Source organism: Dermacentor albipictus, chromosome 5, assembly GCF_038994185.2.
Source record: "Dermacentor albipictus isolate Rhodes 1998 colony chromosome 5, USDA_Dalb.pri_finalv2, whole genome shotgun sequence".
In the NCBI taxonomy this organism is placed as follows: domain Eukaryota; kingdom Metazoa; phylum Arthropoda; class Arachnida; order Ixodida; family Ixodidae; genus Dermacentor; species Dermacentor albipictus.
This window is the reverse complement of record NC_091825.1, coordinates 110293313-110316430: the sequence shown is the minus strand read 5'-3', so window position 1 is coordinate 110316430 and position 23118 is coordinate 110293313. Positions and strand designations below refer to the sequence as shown.

The 23118-nt window shown below is 43.8% G+C and overlaps 1 protein-coding gene across 6 annotated transcripts in view; it reads left to right on the top strand.

The window, feature by feature from the left end:
• LOC135920237 (uncharacterized) overlaps positions 1 to 23118 on the top strand; it is a 163700-nt gene that overhangs the window by 90230 nt on the left and 50352 nt on the right. For 4 of the 6 annotated variants that reach the window (XM_065454408.2, XM_065454406.2, XM_065454404.2 and 1 more), the window contains exon 2: positions 9713 to 9846. The exons of the other annotated variants lie outside the window; for them this stretch is intronic. The gene's annotated coding sequence lies outside the window, so the exon portion shown is untranslated. The remainder of the gene's footprint in view (positions 1 to 9712; positions 9847 to 23118) is intronic. 6 annotated transcript variants of the gene reach the window in all.

Genomic DNA, 23118 nt, shown 5'->3' with positions numbered 1-23118 from the left:
GGCTGCAGCATGTAACAATAAATAAATAAATAAATAAATAAATAAATAAATAAATAAATAAATAAATAAATAAATAAATAGAGACTTCGCATAGAGGTATACATTCTCGAAATTCGAATACGGCACTGCGTGCCCAGGCGGAGGTATCATTTTTTCTTCGGTCCCTCGTTCCGTAAACTTGTGATGCCGAATGTACATTCAGATCTGAGCGGAATACAACAAAACCACGTGCCGAAGCATGAGGTTGTCGCTTGTGGTCAAACTCAATACTGCGCTCTCCGCTCCGGCGAAGTAGACGTAGATGTAGAGCCTAGGACATTAGTGGCACATACCCACGCTGGGGATTGACCACTAATGATGGGGATGGTGGGAATCGCATAGTTCCTTATTACAATAAGAGAACAGATTTATATAGTAACTGTAAAAAAAAATCGTAATAGTAATAGGTAGATTCTAGCTTATGACTTTAAAAGAGTGTAGCAATAAATGAAAACAATAATATAGCTGATATAATGTATTTTTTAAAAATATAACAAAACCTTCAGTTTTGATTTTATAGTCGAAGCCTTTCGGACCCTGCAGTAAAATCTTGGATGGCATCACCAACCTTCCTGCCGCTGTGCCCGAGGGTCAAGGCCCCCAAAGATAGTAAATTTTGAACATTTAAGTTTAATCGAAGAAGGCGGAACGGCGTTTCATGTTCTTTTTTCGCTATTCATAATATATTTGACAACCAATGAGAAAAGGATCTATTCTTCTATGCTCCCCGTTAAAGGGACAGTTCGGCGAGGGAGCCAGACCAGCTGTGTCTATCGGGGAAGATTTAGAAATAGAATTCGGCAGCGTAGTCTAGTGATTGGGACTTTAAGTGCTCGTGTTCGACAAAGTTTACTATCCCAATAATGGGGCAAGTGCTGAAAATCTGTAGATTTTGCTGAAGACAGGCCGTGAAATTCACGCAGCGTCATTTGCCTCCGAAATCTCGTTCCTATGGTGAAAGCTGATGCCGGTAGGATTTCAATTACTGGGCCATTCAGGGACGCTTTCGCCAACAAATCTACCAGTTCGTTTATAATTAGCCTCTTGTGTCCTGGTACTCAAACCAATCTAATCAAAGCTAAATGAGGGAGCACTAACGATTTGAAAGCTCGAAAAACCTGGGAGTCATCAGAAGCAGTGAGGGAGGAGCACAGAGACAGAGAATCCGTCACGACCACTGTGGAACTTTGCTGATGTACTTAGTTTACGAAGGGCTAGAATCACAGCTAAAGATTCTGCTAGAAAAAAATGGTACGTAGTCTGGGAAGTGAAGCGAAAACGACCACTCAAGAATAGGAGAAAAATTCAGATTCCACAGTTTCTTCGTTTGGGAAGTGACTGTGCCAATAACTCTCTTGATTTGTATGTGCAAAAAATAGTCATTTAAGATAGACCTTAGCATGTGGTAAGATAGTGCCTTTGCATTTTTAGGGAAAACATTATCGAGCTGAGCTTTAAAGGAATTGGTGTTGCAACAAACAGGAGTCACTTTACAAATTAAGATGCTTAACTTATCTGGGAGAGTAATGCAGAAAGTTGGGCTAGTTGGTGATTAATCATCATACCTTGGTGGTGAGTTTGTATAAAAATAGCTGGAGTTTGTGGAATCGCGGACAGTACAAGCGAAAAAACAGATCCAGCTGGGAGGTAAGAACTGTTCGTGAACGCCTTACAGAGGATTTATATAGCCTTAAAGATGATTGTACAGCTGATAATACAAACCGCGTTACAAAAAAAAAGGAAATCCTAGCTTCCAGATATAAAACAGCATTCGTTACAAATTCAGGTAGTCCTAAACATAGTCGCGAGGCCTGCCTCTCCAGAAGAACAAGGTGGCGAAGTTTGTATGCAGATGCTCCAGAGGGCAATACGCACCCAAATTCCAATACCGGGCCAATATACATGCGGTATATTGATAATAGCGTTGTTCTTCGCATTCCTGATCGACTATTGCTCAGCCTACGTAGCAAACCAACCTCGCGAACACCCTTTGCCGCAATATAGTCCATGTGTGCCTTCCAAGACAGAGAACAGTCATGACCAGAGAACAGCCCGATGACCAGGCACCTATTGAAAAGTTATCAAGTGGCCACCTCGCTTGGCACTGTCATGAAGTTCGGCGGTTTCCAGCACGAGCCGGTAACATGATCCTTTCTTAAAAAAGTACTTTAGTGCTTGATAACATAACCGAATTTTGAGGGGGAAACACTAGGTTAGCAAAAATGAAGTTTCACGTGTTGAATAGAGGAAGAGAACACAAGGTGTGTTCACTCGCGGATGTCTACGCCACGTCTACGACCCTTCACTGAGGCAAGCAAAACGGCTCCAGGGGAGAACTGACGCAGTTGTATGTAGCATGACCTCGGCCTGTATATAGTGCATCATAGTGTGACAGTGCGGCATTGCACAATGTGACACTGTATGTCTCTGTATGTGACACTTAAACCATGTGGGACTATGTGGCGCATTGACACATTGTGTGGCAACGCTCACACCCAGACAGTCTCATATTCTTTATTCTTTCCGTCTTATATATTTCTTTTACCTTATATTTCACGCGTCTTTTTCCCCTTCCCCTAGTACAGGGTAGCTAACCGAAGATATATTCTGGTTAAGATACCCGTCTTCCCTCTATATTTTTTTAATACCTCGGTGTCAATCTCGGAAGACATAAAGTGCAACTATGGCCACAAGGTGAACGCACACTTAAGTGTTTCGTGTTCTTTCTGAATAGTGAAAGTGCAATAATTAGTGAAAAGCAGATGAAAACTAGCTTGCGTAGAACCAGTTAATTACGCGTGGGCAGTTCTATGCGACGAGGTACATTCTAAGCCGGGTTGATAGCACAAGTTTGAGAGAGAGCGGCATAATCGGCAATGCCGAATGTAATCGATTCGAAGAAGTAGAGCAATTCCAACGAAGCATTCTAAAGTTAAGGAAAATACAATTGGCTGAAACGAAAATAGAACCACAGACATAGTTCCGGAAGACTGAAATGAAACGAGCATATAATGAACGACATTGTTCGGAAATAGCTTTGAGGAACGTTCTAAGCTGTGGCAATATCAAGCTTGAAATCCGAGTGGATTTCGGCACTTAATGATAACAGACATATTTAGAAGCAAGAAGTGAATGATGATATTCCAGTGGCAACAACAACAAAAGTTCGGCCTGAGGAAAGCTGGAAATACAATATTGAAGAAGATTTTGACGTCGAAAGGCTGAGGAAGAAATGCATGAACAATGGGGCAGTGTGGAAGCAACTTCCAAGAAGAAGGGCCTCATATATATATATATATATATATATATATATATATATATATATATATATATATATATATATATATATATATATATATATATATATATATATATATATATATATATATATATATATATATATATATATATATATAGCTGCCCTGCAATCAAAGCAGGGATTGGGGGTGCACTCTGCTACACTATTACAGAATTAACACAGAAAACTTAATATAAAATGCAGCGCCAAACTTAATAAAAGGCAGCGCCATAAAATGTTTCATTTACTAGCTAACATAAATATAGTATAGAATAACTGCTAGCCAACCAACTCAGTAATACTTAAAAATAATTTTTGTAACACCAATTTGTAACACCAAGATATAAGCGCTGTTATCGGAAGCCTCGGTAGCTGTTCTATGCAACATGAAAGCGAACTCACCAAATTCCGTCCCGGCTTGCTTCGATTACTCAATTCAGAATGCCCGCCTCGTGAAAACAGGTTGCGACATTTAATAAATACACCTACGCACGCTTTCAGACATTTGCTGATTGCGTACTCCTCCAAATGTGCACGTGTTCAAGGCGCACTTCCTTGTGTCACCGTATTAACAAAACTAACCATGCAGTGCCCACTGATTAACGCATACTTTCGTGATTAGCATATACACACCATCACGATCTCTTTATTCCTGCTGAAAGAGAAGCAGTCAATCAAGAGCCTACAGTGCGCGACAGCGAGGCAAAAAATAGACCCACGTACTTATGGCGCTGCATATTGAAATTACACAAATCAAACAACCACGAACAAAGAAGGCCATTCAGAAATAAACCAACGTTTCGGAGTCATTCGGGTTCCTTCATCAAGGGCGGTTTCGGGAAGGTGTGGCAGTTTTCTTTGTGACTTGCCGTAATGGCGGTTCTATCGGGGGACGATCGATCTTGCATAGGCCCTGCATGTAGGTGATGAGTAAAGCTTCCAACGGCCGGGTTATTGCCCAGATGACGCCTGAATAAATTACGACTCAAAGCTGAGGCGCTTCTGCAGGTTTCCTGCTCTGAAACATTGTTCTGCTCTCTTACTGTGCCCAAACCTTGGGTCAATTGTAATGTGTATTCTTGGTTCGTGAATGTTTAATTTGTCTAATTACAAGTGTAACCAACCAGACTGACTCCAGTTCAATGTTCACCTTCGAGTTCTGTATCTGCACGTTTGCCTCTATCTTGCCGTTGTGCACTGCAAGTTCTTGATCATGAACCAACTAACCCGAAAGTCTTGTGAAGCCGTAAAATGTTGTAATGAAATATTCTGAGTGAGTTATCGTTGACAGGTGTTTCAGGCTGCCTGCTGGTGCGTAGCGTTATCCTGCGGCCTCTTCTGCCTTTTCGCGAGACACCTGTGGTACCATAGCGACGGCCGAGCCAGTTAGCCAAAGCTCGTGGCGTGTATACGCCTTCACCGACTGGATCCTGTGGTCTCTGTCTGTGTGTGTCGCCTGGTTCATGTTCCCCTGCGCGACCAGCAAGGCAGATTAGCCACACGATGGCACCTTTGTTTAACACTACATCGTCTTGCTTGTTAGTTAGTTAGACGTATTATTTCGATGGCTTCTCGGATTTTGTTCCGCAGCGTCGCTGTACTCGATATGTCGTGACGTGTTCCACTAGTACAGATTGAGTTGGGAAGGTTAACGTCACAATTAGAATGCACAAATATCAGATACTTGTAGGGTGTGGCGGTAGTCTGCTTATGATGAAATGAAGCTCGCAAAAGCCGAGACCAGAGAACATTTGATCACATGCATTGTGCACCAAATGCTTCGCAATAGCATGAATTCCAAGAATGAGCGGAATGTGAGTACTTCTTTCTATAAGTAGAGCATATAATGCCGTTTACAGACGTCGTTCTTCGCTCTATCTGAAGCAAAGTAATGCGTGAAAAATTTTGCAATGATGCGGGCACCCTAGGCCGTTTTTCATAAAACTTCTACATATAAGCGCCATTCACGGTCACGGCCTCTCGTGGTCTCGTCACGTCAGACGATCAGCCAGGCTAAGATTTCCAGCATATAAATATAGCTTGTTTCTCTCTTTCTCTCTATATCTCTCTGACTGTGTGAGTGTAAGGTTCCCGAACACCACATAATGATATAGTGCGCTTACGGAAATGCGTTCCGTGAATACATATCCTTATTCACTGGCACTTCGTTAGCTACACAATTGGTGCTAACCTGGTTTTATTATAGGCACTCTAGAAGCGCTGCGGAGATACGATCCCTTTACTAATACTTATGTGATTAATTAAGGGAAAATTAGCCATCCACCCAACCGTAGCAACTGCTACCATGGAAGCCCATACGGATTTTTGAAATAAAAGCCTCGCAGCTGAAGAAAAATTCGTCCTGGTCCGGCAATAAACCCGGGACCACCGCCTTTTCGGGGCAGCCGCTCTACCAACTGAGCTAACCAGGCGGCTAGCAGATGGCAGGGCGAAGTCGAATTTGTCGACAACACGAAGCAACGGAAAGTGTTTGACGTAGTAGCTCTGCGGAAACCCGCAAGGTGGAGAGAAGTAATGCTATTGCTTACTAATTGAAACATGATGGAAAGGTAGACAAAACCTGGGGCACTACGCCGACAAAAGTAAAATTTGAAAGAAAAGAAGACGTTACGGCTCCCACACGGAAGCCTTGTTCACAGGTAAAAAAAAAAATTCTTGTCAACCTTTTCACCTTGTTTCATCCCGACCAGATGTCAAACTGAACTTCACGAACTGAGACAATGAGAAATTGCTGTATTTTATGCTGTAAGATCGTCTGTGCCAAATCTGTCGGTAAGGAAACAAAGTTCTCAAAATAAAAGAAATCATAGACCAAAGTTACAAAATAGCAAGTCGCTCTAGATACTAAAAAACTGGCTGTGGCTTAGCTAAGGTTAAGCCCAGGATGCGAAGCATACTAGCCTTTATTTTAACGCGACAGCGTTAAGGAGCTCGTGTCGCAGAAAAGCCGGTGTCGTCGGCGTCGGCTCAGGCGTGCGGCGCTTGCTCAGGCGCACATTTCGTTGTCGCGCCGAACGCTGAGTTCCTCGACGCTCACCGCGTCCGATGCGGGGCGCGTAGTCGCTGCGCCGTAGCAAAGCCACCTAGAAACAGTCTCTGTAGCACGCCGCAACCTTCGCTTCTCATTCCAACGAGCAGCTCTCTCCCCAGGAGGCATCTCACCTCGTGAGTGTCGAGCAGATGCAAGCGCAGCTGCTTATATACCGCCGCGACGCCGCGAGTTGGAATCCCGTTTCTCCTCTGTCGTGACGTCACGGTGTCACGTGTTATTGAAGGCAACACCGCCGCGCCTGAGCAGCTGGGTTGAGCTCTAGTAATATGCTTCGCATAAAATCATAGCTACTAAAAATATATGCACGCAGTGCGATAAATTAAACAATCTGCACGAATGTGGACATATCTCACACGAGCATAATAAGAGCTCGACTCAGAAAGCTGTGAAACGATAAAAGCAATTCGCAACAATAAAAGTTTATTCAGAATAAAGTGAACATGGAGATAATTTAGCTAATGAAAAAGTACCAATGATGTAACAGAAAACAAACTGCATATCTGTAATGGCTTCATTACAACGGGCACAATCCATTAACATGATGAGTGAGAAGTTTCACTCAGGCATCTTGCACTGCAAGCAAGAAAACGTGAACACAAACGGTGAGACAGGGTAATTAAACCTTTCGAAGCGCGGTCAGGTACAGATGCAGACGATGTTGAACGGCCCACTGCAATATCCACCTTGATGACCGTAATTTCTTCGACATTCTTGAGAACAAGTCAGCAAGGACTTTGGACATCCAAGGCCTACAAAAATACGAAAATTTTCAATCAATTCACCGCTCCCGCCGAATCTGTACACGCAGCTTCTTTGTGCGTCGTTACTGTGTGAAGTTGTTTTCCTTACTGCACCAAGCAGCTCCACACGCGACACTAGGGAAGATGAAACTATCTAACCAGGCTTTATGAGGAGATGATTTTCATGCCTCTGCGCAAAAACTCCTAAACTCAACGCAATCATAAAGTGCCTCGCGAAGCTGTTGTACACGTATAACAGCTACAAAGTGCCACTTCTCTTGTGAAAAAAAAAAGAGGAAAGCGGGAGGGAAAGACGAGGAGGATAGCTAGTGTAACGTCGAGCAAGCTACCCTGCCTGGAAACAGCGCCTGTAACAGGTACACCATGTATACAGTGAGGATGTATCATTAACGTCTTTGTTTAAGTATCATTAATTTAGGGTACAACAGCATTATTCGCTGCCTCGTTTAAATTCAACTATTTAGGTCTCGCTAAAGAAAGAAGGATAAGATACACAGTCTACCGTGGGCTGGCAAAAACACAGAAGAAAGGCTAAGCCCCTGCGCCATACCTACGTGCACAAGAACCAAGTCACTGAGATTGCCCGACTTGAACTTACCTGCCTCAAAATGGGTAAATTCGTAGGCTGCTGTCAAGTCCGCCAAAATGGTGAAGGCAAACACCCCAAGGCAGAAAGCTAGGAATACTGTCTTCATTCTGAAATATACATAAAAAAATAGAAAATTACTTATTCGTGTCTTCTTGGTGTTCGACACCAGACTTTCACGTTGGGGCGTCCAACTTTAAATGCGAAGCATTTCTTGGCGAACATTTGCCATTTTGACAGTATCTATCTGTCTAGCCGCCTACGTCTTGGTACTCTCGTGGTCGTTTCGATACCTTGGTATGTACCAAAATTGGCATAGTATGACAACAGTGTATGACAAACATAAATGAACGGTCATGACATGAATATCGGGATATGGGCCATGTAGGTTATGAAACAGCCGCCTACACTTCGGTGCTTTCATGGTCGTTTCGTTAACTTGGCAGGCTCCCCGCGCACAGCTTCGTATACCATCGATTTCCACAGGGCGTGGGATCTGCCGGCTTTTTGACTATCAAGGCGTGGTTATTGAGACGTTGCAAGAACCGACGAAATAGACCAGGGCACGGCGTCCACAAACGAGGGATGTGGTACGGACCTCAAGTACTCGGGAAAGTGAGACCAACGGTGGTGAACGGAACGAGGGCCATCGCGTGCCCACAGTCCCTGTTCAGAGAGTAATCTTGGTTACTAAAGCTTTGTTTAACATTAGGAACTCATCGCGAGTCAACTTATTCTGTACTGGGTGCATGACATAACAAAAAAATGATTGAATTGCATTTCTTCTTTCTTTCTTTTGGTACAGTGGGCGTGTTGGTTATTCGCGGCGCTCTAGTTAACTAAAGTCGAATAAAGTCGGCCTGTACAACCGAGTAAGTCTGTAGAAGCAAAAATAAACTGCAGTTTTTGTAGGCTTTCTGTTATGAAACCTTGCAACTGTGTGTAGCCGTGGTGAAGTGCTAAGAAACGGCCTAGATGACGACGACGGAGTGGCGTCGAAAACATAGAAGCACGTGCACTCGTGGCGTAGAAAAAAATAATAAATCAAGGCAAAAACTATACGGATGAGCAAGCGCCACAGAAGAGCGCGCAGAGAGTCGGAAGATAACGCGTGGCTCAAGCAACCTACGAAAGGCGAGGAGATCACGTCCGCGGGCATGCAGACGGAGCTCAGAAGCGAGGCAAGGAAGATGCGTTGGCCTGGGTCGGCCGTGAACGTTCGGGAGGTCAACAGCTGTCGGAGGGACCCGTGCGAGCGCCAACGCACGAGGGAACCTCTAAACGACACATCTCCCGCTCCCGTCAACCATGACGACGAACCAAAGTCTGCGAGCGAACATTATGGTCGGCTCTAACTCTACATTACTCAGTTTTCATTGGGGACGTTAATTGTTAATGTCCAGTCGCTTGTCTTAATCACTTTGCTCTGATTAAATGTCCGCGTCCCAAATCGCGGTAACGGTCACGTTGCTGTCTTTCTCCCTTTCAGGCCATCGCAGAGACCTAGTTTAAACAAAGGGCTTGAGTTGAGCAGAAGGCACGCAGTTGACGGTTGGGATTTTCTGTATATATATATAGCCCCGAGGCACGTTAACTCGGTGCCTTGTTCATTTCTTCGCTTAGGTGTCTAGTTTATTTGTACCTAAGTCCCGGGGTTGAGTTTTATACAATCAGTGGCTCTCTCGCCCACTTTGTTTTCGCTGATGGCTCAAATTGTAACTTTCGTCTCCATTCCTTTTCTCCATTCCTACTGCGATCTCCATCTTCTCTATGGTCACGAGACGGTTCAGCTATCCACCGAAACCTGAGGCAGTTATAATCCCCGTGGACTTTTCACTAATAACATATATATATTGACTACGACTATACTGCTATAGGTTACGTAGGTTACTGGTTAAACATTTGCAAACCCCTATATAAGGCATGCCACTTAATACTTGTCATTTCGTTTATAGGAAACCCTGTCCTGTCACAGCCTGCAAAGGAACCAAACGCTGCACCATCGTACGTCTGCAACGTGTAGTCGTACAAAGGCTCAATTTTGACGTCTAAGTACCCTCGCATCCGGCATTTTGGCTGTAATTGGCTGGTAAGTGCGGCGCAGTCTTGTATTCGCAGAAACGTAGTCGTAGGCAGGTACTCGTACATTATAATGCGATCATGCTCAGCGAAGCGTCAAGTCTCCGGGCTGCTGGAATGGCGGCAACATCTGCTGTTTCGTGCGCGCCATTTTAAACCTGAAGCGTTTCTTGGCCAACATTTTCCACTTCGACACTATCTATCTAGCCGCCTACGTCTTGGTGCTCTCATGCTCGTTTCGTTAAATTGGTATGCACCAAAATTGGCATAGTATAACAAGAGTATATGACAAATATAAATGATCGATCATGACATGAATATCGCGAAATGTGTCTCATGTAGGTAATGAAACTTGGTAGGCTCCCTGCACACTTCTTGCACACTGCATTGATTCCCACAGGGCCGGCTTTTTTCTCCTTCAAGTATTTGCTTTGTGAGGGCTTTGTGTGTCTTTCCTTTTTTTTTTGCTCCCTATATTTAGTGCACGGAACTAATTGGAAGAGCCAACCAAATGCTTCTGTACTGCTTCGCCTGCAAGTACCGTGGAACTGTCGGACAACTACACAATAACGCAGCGAGAAGCATGGAGATATTACCTTAATGTCAACTGAAACGGACTTAAGTGCAGCTGTTCAACATTTTTTACTTCAATTCACACTTTACACCAGAGAAACAAGTTAGATAAAGCCAAGAAATAAAAGATCCAGCATACTGCCCGACAACAAAGCATACCGGGTCTAGTTCGCACTTTAATTCGAACATTTTTAATTCATTTGTACGGAGCATATCCTGTAGTTCAATTTGCTTCAGTTTGCTTTATTTTCCAAAAAGAGAATAAGCTTTTTGGAAGGCTTTGCCAGACAAAAGCTGCTAATAACAGCTTGGCGGAGCCGGGAAACATTACAAGGTAGTTGACAAGAGGACATACATGCTTAAATATAGTTTTCAAGCTTCAAATAAAAAATGCACTGACCGCTACATTCATAACTTAGTCCTGTATCTATACAATATACATGTAATTCACCAAAGTAGAAGAATATTAGCAGAAGCTTTCTATACTGAAAACATAAAGTAAAGGTAAATAAGAAAGTAACAAGCTAAAAGCTCGTCAGAAATAGCACAACAGGATAGAACCTAGATGACAAACAATAATAGTGTTACTCTGTTTACAAAGTACAAGTGTAGATCATTGAATGAGAAATATATTACCTGCTTAAACTGATTAAGTATACTTGCGAAGTTGTAGTACAACACTTGATGTTTATAATTCTTTCGAAACTTTGAAACATATGTGACATCACTGCTTCGAGTACACCAGGTAGTATCTCTAAGTGCTAGGCATGCAGTATATCTCAGGAACGGCTTAAAACGATCATTCAACCTTTTCAGTTCGATTACCTGAATACGCGGATAGTCCTTGCACCACAAACTTCAATGCCCAGGTAGCTAATCAAAAATATTCATAACTGGTTAATCATTCCCTTCTGAGTTGCAAAACTGAAGCCGAGTGGCAAGTCGAGTCTTGCATGCTCAGAAGAAATTTTAATATTTGCGCCAATCTAGAGGTATTCTTCCCGAAAATACTCTAACACATTCATTAGCGTTCCGCTTAAGATTCTTCATAAAGGCTAGAAAGATGCTTCTGGAAAACTCAACTGAAGCGACAACTTATTTAACAACACATTTTAAAGAAAGATGACTTAGAAGTTGTATTAAGCAGGCATGACTTAACTACTGATTGACTTCAATGTCGCGATTGCAGCATGTTGTTTAATATTGATAACTGAAAGGTAATAAGGGAATGTACTTAATTATTTAATTGAACATCGTGACTTCTGTGGCAGCTAACTATATCGCCTTTTTCCAGAAATTCAGATGAAAGGGTAGTACAGCGCTGTATGCCACATGAGATGTTTTTTTTTTAATCCCTAAAAGTCATATAGGTATCATAGTGCTCAACTCATGCGCAGTTGAGCTCAAGTACAGTTTGCATCTCTTTGTACTTTACATGTGAACGTATTACCTTCGCGACATGTACAGCAGAAGTGAGCTATGGAACTGGATGAATGGAGCCATTCATGTTTTTACCACAATGCGACCCTTTTCTGCCTTTAATTACTTGCACATATCACCATCTTTAAGTTCAGAAGTATCGAGCAACGTTAGCGCGTCTTTTGTACAGTCACAAATTGCTAACAATTTTAGAGCACTTCAACAGACGCAGCTGGCTCCATATCGCATGACGTCTCAAAGCTTTCAGCTCCTTTGAATCAGCCTCAAACGCTTATATTATCAGCAGTCCGCGCATTGAGGCTACGATCATTACAAGGTCATGACAAATTGCTGCTAGCTGGCAACATTACGTCCACGAATACATTCACTTACAGCCTCACCAAAGTGCGACGCGGGAGGAAAGTCGTCTTAGAAGTTGTTCTTTGGGGGTAGCAGTAACAGATAAAGAACTCGATTTGTCTTATAGCAGTATGCACATCAGTGGTTGGTGTGGCGTGTTAGCAATGTACGGTGCAGTGGAAGTTAAATCTTTGAAAAAGTACCTGTTCTGACAAACTAATTAACGATGGACAAGGTATCGCTACGGAACACAACACAACAGAGTCAAAGCAGGTCCCGCCACTTCGGCCACGTTTTACTGAAGGGAAATAAATATCTGGTCACATACACTTAAACATTGTGCGCAAACCCTAGACGCCGGTTACGATATGAAGTCGTTGGTCTGGGCACACGACAGTTAAAGGAGCCACTTACGTGAAGTGAGCGTAGGGAGTCTGCAGCAGAGGCTTTCGCACTTCACACTTGTGCTTCAAGCTTCTGGATGAAAGCGAATGCCTCCTGAGCCCTGCGTGCAGTCAGCCTTAAAGCTTTTGCAACACGGTTGGCCTGGTTCGCGCTAACAGTCGGGGGAAATCCTGTCGCGTCACCTGGTAGTGGTGGCGCCAAAACAGGGCGCAGCAGTACAGACACGTTGCCTTCTGTGATCAATGGGTCGCCTCGATTGGGGGAACATGTGCCACAGAATGAGTGGGTGGCGTGGGCGACGCATGCCCTCTCCCATTCTCTGCTTAACTCTCAGCCTCGGACGCATATCGCAGCGTTGAGCGGCATCGACACCGCAGTTCTGGGCAGAAGGGCTTCCCACCCGGACACGGACGCAACCGCACCACGTGCCGGATCGTGGCCAGGACCGAGGTGGCGAGAGAGAGAAAGAGAAAGAGCTCTTGCGCCACCCTCGCTTCCGTTGCACTTGTCGCGTGACCGCAGAGTTGACCCAAAAATAGAGAAAGGAGCGTCGTCGCTTGACGTTTCAGCGTGAGAGCCAATCGGACCACCACCCACCGGCAGGAAACGGCACCAGCAAGCTGATGGGTGTGCCAGTGTGCAGTCGCACGCTCATCTTCGTCCGGCAAGGTATTATCGACGAGGAACTCCCGCGTGTGCTATTTTCTCCGCGACTTAGTTCCTTTGTTTATCTGTCATGTTTATTCGTGAAAGGAAAGGGAAGAAACGTAAGTGGGACACTAAGGCGGCGCACTAGCCCTTAGCAATATGCCAAAGACGTAACACACGGGCAAGCATATTGTCAAGATGACGTTCAATCTTTTGATGACGAAGACTGTTTTGATTGTGCTGAGAAGGATGACGCCGGCATACTTGAAAAACAAGTGAACTGGCGCAAGTCGTAGGGGTGCAGCGTCTGTCACTTCATCTATTCCTGCAATCGTTTCTGTTTCCAAAGGAAGAGGCTTCTGCAAGGCATGATAAGAAGAGGAAATACTCACGAACGCGCGAAACAGTCAACGTTCCCACGAGGGCCACGGATCGCGCGCCAGGACGTGCTATACTTACATTCATGCGAGAGTTTGAATTGTTCGCCTCATGATGACACATATTTGTAACACAGAAAGAGGCTCTGAGGATTGGAAATTTCAGGCTCAGTCTGCAGGTAGGCTAACACCGCCTTTATAGCAGCAGCATCAACACCACTTTGACTTGCCAAATTGGGTTACGAGGGATTTCGGCCTGCCCGCTTCTGTGGTCACGAGCTCTTCATTCTGAGCCTCGAACCAGAGTCAGCATTGCTTTCTTAAAACCTGATACACTATCGGCTATAACAGGAGTTCGATACCACATATCATGCGCTTTTGCTGTCTCTATTCTCTAGGTTAGCACACGCGCATCTTGCACTGGAACAACGTATAGCGTAGCGAGCTGACGACCGGACAACGGTTTGCGTGTCAGACATCACCCTGGAAGCAACGACTCCGTCAGCTGGCATTGCTGGTATGGGCACGTATATGTATATAGACAAGAAGCATGCTTGTAAACGAAAAGGCCAAATTGTAGGCAAACAGATGAGACGACTTCGAACAAAAAGCTTTGACTAGAAATTCTTGAAAACGCATCAAGCGTATTTAATATTTACATCCGACCAATTTCGCACGATTACTGTTTGCCAGAACTTCATTTTCCATGAATGAGTGCGGCGACAGCGCCGCCTCATCCTTGTGACGTTAGGGTTAGCAACTTATGCACAGCGTCCGCTGAGCTTCCTGGCACGTGGAACATAAATTCCACGCCATGTTCCTGGCCTTTTCCCCCGTACGTACCTTCCCCCTTCATCGCCGGGGATTTTCGCACCTTTCAAACGATGTTCCTTGGTGGCGCATCTATTCGTGACTATTCTCTCTTTTTGTCCCACATGCAGGCAGCAATATTGCAGGCAAGTTTAACCCATCACGTTCACGCGGAAAACCAGACGATATATCTTGCCACTGAGAATGTTTTCGAAGTGCTCTCGTAAGTCTTGTCCTTCGTGCGATCGATCGTCTTTTCAAACAAGTCGCGAACGTCTTGTACTGTTCTAAAGACCGCGATTATTGATTTCTTTTTCGTGCAACGTCAACTATTATTCGCGCTAACTTCCTCGTACAACGTCTACAGGTATACAGGCCCGCCGCACGGCGTTATACTTCCTGCGCGCAACGTCCATGCAAGGCAAAGTATCGCCAAAGAAAAAAATGAAAGAAAGCAAAAGCCACTTGTCTTTCTGACTCCGAATTTCCTTGTATACCTTGCCAATGCCAGCTGTATCATAAGGAAAGGCTCGGCTACTCGCAATCGTATCCTTATTGCACGAACAGCCCTAATCAACTAGTATAGGAGGCAGACTCGAAACCACTGTGGAACCTTGATGGAAAAAATAGTAGCCAACCTGAAGGAATGAAAGTGGCAGTACACCGACATAACTGAAATGACGGGAACGTTGATCGGCTGTGTAAACAATAGTTGGTTTGTTTCGCACAACTTCGATCACGTTATTACCATAGTCTACTTTTATATAGCAGTTTGCATTTATTTTCGTCACTTCTGTGGATATCTACACGTGTTTGTTTGTTCGTTTTCAATTTGAACGAAGTCTCATGGCGACAACGATCTTTCTTGAGGTTTGTTGTAATTTCTGTTTTTTACTTTATTCTTGTACTTTTGGTGCCCTTTTCACAGCGAACCGACCACTTGTGTTAAATTTGTACTTGTTTATGTTCATGTACCACTCCTGCCTTGGTTGCCAAAGGACGTTAGCAGTATTGAATAAATAAATAAAAAAGTAGAATGCTTGAAAGAATACTATAGACTAGAGATGTAAAACTTCATGAAATTTTGAGAAGCGTGAGAAAAACTAGTTTCTTTCATGATTTTTTTTCAGAAAAATACGAGAAATTACAAAAAAAAACATTACATTGCGCGCAGAACCATAAAAAATGCAACACATTTATTACTCTAACGCTGAAAGGAATATAATTGTTAAATTATTTCATCACAAAAGTCTCAGCAGAGCTTCCGGGTTCAAAATCTACGCACGCTTTCACATCGAGGCATCAGTTTCACACCAAAGCGTCAAGACCATCATTTGTATATATCTGTGTGAGATTCATTTCCGCTTGACACGTCAACGCTTCGCTGTGCAGTGGACGAAGCCTTACGGACATTAAGGTTCGAGTGCAGGTATACAGGTTTTTGCACGCAAAACAATGAAAATTTCGGTAAAAACTGGTTTCTTTCGATTTTTAGCGAGGATAAAAATGAAAAAAAGGAAACGAACATAAAGACAGAGCTTCCGCGCAGAATTCTTCTGCGCGGAAGGCCAGCCGCACCGCAATTTTTTGTGCATTCGCGGGCTTTTTTCACGCTCGGAAAAACAACAGAAAGCTGCATCGGGAGCCTTTCATGTCGCTCTACAATTGTCTCATTCACACTTTTCATCCAATTTCATCCAATAAAGTACTTTCACTTTACTAAAAAAAGACTAAATAAACCTGCGTACTGTTTCGTAAAAGTTACAAGGGGTCGAGTTTTGGTATGCGGGGTAACGCTTGAAAATGGGCAACGCACAAAGTACAATCTATGTTATTTTTAATTCTCAGACACGCAAGCCTTACCTTACTCGCCCCACGCATTTGCACCAGTATCTCCAAGGATGAGTCCGGCTCGTCCTCATCTCAGGTTCCTTCATGTTACTCGCCATTAATGAATCCCAGGCGTCTGCTCATCCCACCGCCTATACGACTGAGTTTGGCCACTCCTGTTACTTTGGGGCTCACATTTGTTTTGCTGCCACGACCAAGTTGTGAAAACAGCATTATGTGCTTTTAAATTTATGTATTGTGAATGTATGTATCATGTATATCCATTTTCGTATGTATTGTGATAGCTCTGTCTTTCATTGCTTTCATTGAAAACAAGGAAAAAAAAACATTATTTTTTTTCATGAAGCCCACAACGTGCAAAACGTCGTCAAAGTAAAAGAAATTTTTAGAAACTTTCGGAAGGGGTTGCACTGCACTTGCCTCCTCAGGCAAGGTAAGCGGCCAGTCGCGCCTCAATTTTTCGTGCATTCGCGGGCTTTTTTCACGCTCGGAAAAACATCAGAAAGCTGCATCGGGAGTCTTTCATGTCGCTCTACAATTGTCTCATTCACACTTTTCATCCAATTATAATATTTGAGAACTTGATTAATTAACACTAATTATCTAATTAGACGGAGGGAAAAAAGCAGTTTGAGTATCTCCAAGCGACGGCAAACAACATTACCTTTGTTCTGCCCAGCTACGCGTGGCATTTGCATATTCTTTAACTCTGGCTAAAGTTAGCTGGGACACCCTGTAGAGCACATGCATATGCTGACCGATGAAGTTCTGGTAATGGACGCACTTACGGTTTGCGTAATAAAACAATAAATCCCGGCATAAATCCTGTACATGTAATGTTGACTGAGATGAATCTCTAAAACAGGCAGACCTATTAACCGAGGAGTGCGTGTTCTTCAATAGCTTGCTTGATTTTCGTGAATTTCCTGCACTTGTCTGCGTTCTTGCGCCACCAAATGCTCCACTTAATATGGCACGGAACGCTGACCAATAAAATAGTGCCAGTTAGAGAACATCTGTTCTGCGTAATCAAACGGTAAAGCATTGCATGAAACCTGCACGTGTGATAGGTATGTCTAAAGCGTTCACCCGTCTTGGTGGAACAGCGCGTTATATTCAACGCTGCTTTGAATTTTTTTAATTTGTTAAATTTGGCTAACTCCATTCTTAAGACGCTGTATTTGTCAGTTAGGTATGTGTCTATACTTCGCCAATCATCAAGCATGAATATATACCTGCCGTGGTTGCTCGGTGCCTGTGGTGTTGGGCTGCTGAGCACGAGGTCGCGGGATCGAATCCCAGCCGCGGCGGCCGCATTTCGATGGGGACGAAATGCGAAAACACCCGTGTACTTAGATTTAGGTGCACGTTAAAGAACCCTAGGTGGTCAAAATTTCCGGAGTCCTCCACTACGGCGTGCCTCATAATCAGAACGGTGTTTTGCCACATTAAACCCCATCATTTAATTTTATTTAAGAATGAATATGTGCTGCACGCAAGGGGTATTTATACCCAAAATACAGACATGCATGGAAAGCAAAGTGCACAGTGGGATAATTAACAAAATTTCACCAATTATACTTTACCTAATCGCTTTAGAACACACATTTCAATATACTAATTTAAGCCAGTGTTTCCACAAGGCACATCCACTTTGAACAAATTTCGACACTCACATCGTATTTCAGATAAGCGCTATCACAGTTGCGGCAATAATACACTGTTGCTTCGCTAGCTTTTATAACGAAACGTCTTTTTATGCGTTGCACCTCAAAAATTACTGCCGTGACAATACATATTGTCGCGTAGTTTGGGAACGCGTCTCGAAACCGGTAAGCATGCTGAGAATGTGTTAAAAGTGGATGTGACACAGGAAGTCCTCTGCTACAGTTAGTAAATCGCAGTGTGTACCCATCATAAAGCAATTAGTTTAAAATCTAATGAGCGACACTTTGTTAATTAGTCACGTATTCATTTCTATATATTGAGGAAATAATGTCCACCCCTGAGAGCCATCCAGCTAAAGAAGTTGCATTGTCCTAGTGCCACGGGTGAGTTTTCGCGGTTCTGTTAATGATAAAGCAAAACACCCTGCATTTATAGATGCGTTACCATTATAGCTGTTACCATTCTTCCTTCGACAAGCATAATACATCGCCTGGGTCCTCGTGACATCGCCTAGTCCACGTGACGTCACCGAGTCCACGTGACGTCACCGAGTCCACGTGACGTCACCGAGTCCTCATGACGTCACTGAGTCATCGTGACATCACTACGCCCACGTTAAACATAGCTGAGTATATCGCGTTTAGTTGTATACTGCGTTGAACTAACCGTGCTCACTGGAGTTTTTTGCATCACATATATATTCCAGTACGTGCGTTGGACCTGAGTTTCATAAATTTTTCACAAACGATCACATCGCCACTTGGTTTCCTGCACATGAACTACAACGGCACACTTTCGAGTACGCCTGTCGCTAAATCTATATAATACGTGAGCGGCACTCGTGGTGGGTAATTATTGTTATTTTATTACTCAGGAGAAACATATTTGTAAGGTTTAGAATACAACTTCGTAGCATAGATTCCATCGTGTTGATATTCAGGCTAATCATTCCTACAGAACAACGCTGAGATGATAAATTAGCCTCAAGAAACTTTATGTGACCGCAAAATCGCTCTCCACTGAAATGGCAAAGTTTGGGCGCACTTCGTACAAGGGGTAGTTTGCGTTCATCTCGGCGCCTTAGACATGTGGCCCTTGTGGGTGACTGAAAAGCACGGGCCCCTCGTCCTGCCGCTATAAGCGCAAAAACGAGAACCATCTTGTCTGCAAAAATGTGCACTTCCTCGCGTGTTTTGGGACGCTCTTGTGTGCTTTAATTTCTCTAGAAAACTCTTAATGTCCCTTGACTCTCTTCTGTGCCTTACATTTACCTGAGCGCGGAACTTTGCAATTGCTTGTTAAATTTGACGGCACCCAGTGTTTTTTTACATTGTTTTTCACAATGTTTCTCAAGCTTTTAGTTTTGTTTAAGGTTTCAAAAGGAGTAGCCGGCGATGATAAAGACCCCAACCTCTTCTTTAAATAACAAAAAAATTCTGCGCAGTTTTCTTGTGGTCAGTGACCTCATCATTTTTTTAAATATAATGCTATGCAATTGGTGTGATATCTCTTTTCTATTTCACCCGCCATTTATTCTTCTGTAAAGTCCATTTACCTTAGGGGATTGGATTGGATTGGAGCCGACTTTATTTATGCCTGCAGTTGGGCACCCGCGCGCCCTGACGATAGCCTACGTCATCCTCAAAGTCGCCGTTACCGTAGGGGTGATTTTCTCTCTTCAGTGACTTGCATTTTTCTGTGAGCTCGACTGCATGACGCTTGTGCACTGCTCATGCTCATGCTCATGCACTGGCTCTGCATGACACATCGTTAGGTATAGATTCAACTTAGCGTTGCATTCTTACCACAGTAAACACTTTTTTTATAAAGAAATCGTCTTTTTCCATGTTCTACGCGCTCCAGACTGCAGTCCTTTCATAGCGAATCATAGAGGATTATTCTAATAGTGGGGCCAGACTCTGCCTCATATGAAGAGCACCGCACAGGCTACTCGACCAGGTAGCAGCAAATCTTCGGGAACATAGCTGCACCACGTGATGATAACCGACAAAAGATGCGGCTGTTGATGGGTGTCAGCAAAATATCACTGTTATGGACGTCGCCCCCATCTAACGCACTTTTGTTTAAATGCACATGCTTCTCTGTGAACCTCGGAACAGTTAGAGTGCACATCTCACATTATTACATGGTCGTTTTAGGCCCGAACTGCTTTTACAGAAATATCGCTTATAACGAACACTGTTTCCAGTCTCAGTGATTTTCTTATAATTTGGTTTGCTGTGTGTAGAAGTTTCTTTTTTTCACTGCAGTCAATGTGAAATTTCTTTTATTGCGATTTCGTTTCGCTTTTCTCTGGTGTTCCGGGCTTAGTTTCTTTTTTTTAATCTGCAATTTTGCGGTTGCGGAATTTTACTAACCTAACTTCCCATTTTGTTGCAGCTAATAGAACCAGCTTAAATCAATTCATGTGGTGTCCGTCGTGGCAATGGAGCCTCATTCCTTGCATCGGAACTGCACGGAGACGCTAGTTCCATATTGCCCCGCATTATTCATTCTTTAGAATGTTATAATCACAACACCGGCCGCGAAAGCAGCGTACGCGCGTCTCGCGAACGCTTTTGTAGTTCCGCGCCCCAGCTTCTGCGAAGCATCGTCTGCTGCGTAACTTCTGCTGAACGTCAAAAGACGGCGCTGCCATCCGCCATGGGATCGGCGGCGGAAATGTGCGCCAAGTTTAATCGCGTGCCTAGAATCACTACACCAGAACAACGCATGCATATGTTCCGATACAATGTTGCAGTGAGAGTATTCAATAGTAGCCAATGAATGATGATATAGTTTTTACCATCCAATTAACACCAGTCTTTCTTTTCTTTTTCACGATGACAGCCCAATGAGTGCGCGTAACTTGTTGGAGCAAAGCGAGAGTTTCAGTCCGAGCTAAGTTCGTACTTCCTCTCTGACCTAACCGCGAACGAATAGCGAAATGCCGTAGATTACGCGAAAGAAATAATAAGACGTATGCATAGATGGAACACTGTTCATAGCATAAAATACGTGCAAGATTGTGTTGACGCAAAATCCACTGCAGTAAGTGGTAAGCAACAATGCTGCTCACAGAAATGTAAGTCCTTGTTAGCTCACACATACAGATGCGCACCTCACTTGACGCATGTTTTGAACACTCCAGCAATTGTTTTTATTGAAAAAGAGTTAAACACTCCAATATCAGCTGAAATTAATTTGATCTCCTTTTTGTACGTGATTGGCCATCTGGTAGTTAGTGTTTCTCGCTTTTACAAACAGTTCTGTTATATTTGTTGATGTAATTTTACATACTACATCCCTACAGGGGCTATAGCTGGAGTCAGTACAATATAGCATTCAAAAAGATCGAACATGAACGCGAATGTTACAAAAAACGCTAGGTAGCGGAACATCACATTGTAGAATCAACTGCAGAACGGAAATCGTTAAGCAGTCAGGTAACAAATTCTAAAGATCATTTGGTCTATAGGGTAAAAGTTCTACTTAAACGTATTAAGGCGTGGATAGGAAGGTTGCAAGTTAGGTTCGTGGTAATTTCTGGTAGAAGTTTTCTTAGCGAATACTAAGCGCGCACAGTTTGATAGACTGATGGAAGAATGAACGAGATTGTGCAGGAATTTTAGGGAAGCCACATCGCGGCGCGCCGACAGTGGTGTCAAGTTCAAGAAAGGAAGAGTAGCAGAGGGTGAGAAGTATCGCTCGCATCTGTGACATATAACAAGCACACATTTTTTTTTTCTTCACGGATTCCATTTTATTAACATCACACTGCTAGAGAGGGCACCAAACGACAGACCCAAGTATAGGTTGGATCAGCTTTTTAGATAACAGTGGCTTCATGTCTTTAGGAGCAGCAAGAAGCGTGCGCATTGTATATACAAATTTGTGAAGTGCTTTACCGGTTACCATATGTACAGTCAAACACAAAAATTTACGGACCACGGGATCTCGGGGAAAACGTTCAACTTCCGAGCAGCCTGCAACAGTAGTCAGTAAAACCGAACATCGCAGTGTTGTTCACATGCACTAGTAGCATCCTAGCATTCGCTGTAAATGCGAATGCTAGGATGCGTTATGAGGCTGAGCAGATATTCAGATTTTATGCGAAACATATTACTAGAGCTCAACCCAGCTCCTCAGGCGCGGCGGTGTCGCCTTCAGTACCACGTGACATCGTGACGTCACGACAGAGGAGAAACAGGGCTCCAGCTCGCGCCGTCGCTCGCGGCGTCGCGGCGGTATATAAGCAGCTGCGCTTGCCTCTGCTAGACACTCACGAGGTGAGATGCCTCCTGGAGGCAGAGCTGCTCGTTGGAATGAGAAGCGAAGGTTGCGGCGTGCTACAAAGACTGTTTCTAGGTGGCTTTGCTACGGCGCAGCGACTACGCGCCCCGCATCGGACGCGGTGAGCGTCGAGCAACGCAGCGTTCGGCGCGACAACGAAATGTGCGCCTGAGCAAGCGCCACACGCCTGAGCCGACGACACCGGCTTTTCTGCGACACGAGCTCCTTAACGCTGTCGCGTTAAAATAAAGGCTAGTATGCTTCGCATCCTGGGCTTAACCTTAGCTAAGCCACAGCCATTTTTTTATCACACCTCGTGTTTCGTAAAATTTTGTGGTTGACTATATAACCTCTGACCATGTAGGGTACTTGTGAAAACAACGCCAAGGTATTTATGCTTATACACTCTAGTTAACGAAGAGTTGTTGAATGAATAGTCAAAATACTGCGGGAATGAACTGTTAGTAAAGGACATGACTACTGTTTTAGTAAAATTAGTATTCATCTGCCAGGATTCACACCAGGCGCAGAACATGTTACAAGAGCTGCCAAGCCTCTGGTGGTCCTCTGGGGTCTTGATTACATCATATATATGTCGCACAATCGTAAGCATACAGATTCACCTTAGCAGTTATGTTATTTGCGAGATCATTAACATAGATGAGAAATAACTATTCCTTATTCAGTATTCTCGGGTCAGTGTTGACCTTGTTGTTGTTATTATTTTCGTTGTTCTTATTCTTGTTGGTGCATGGCTGTAGCTTGTCGTGCATATAGGCGTATGCCTGCCTGATATTGTCTCCTTTCTGTATTTCCCTTTGCTGCTGCTCGCTCAGCTATTACCGCTCGTATGAACCACCATCAAGGATTCTGGATTT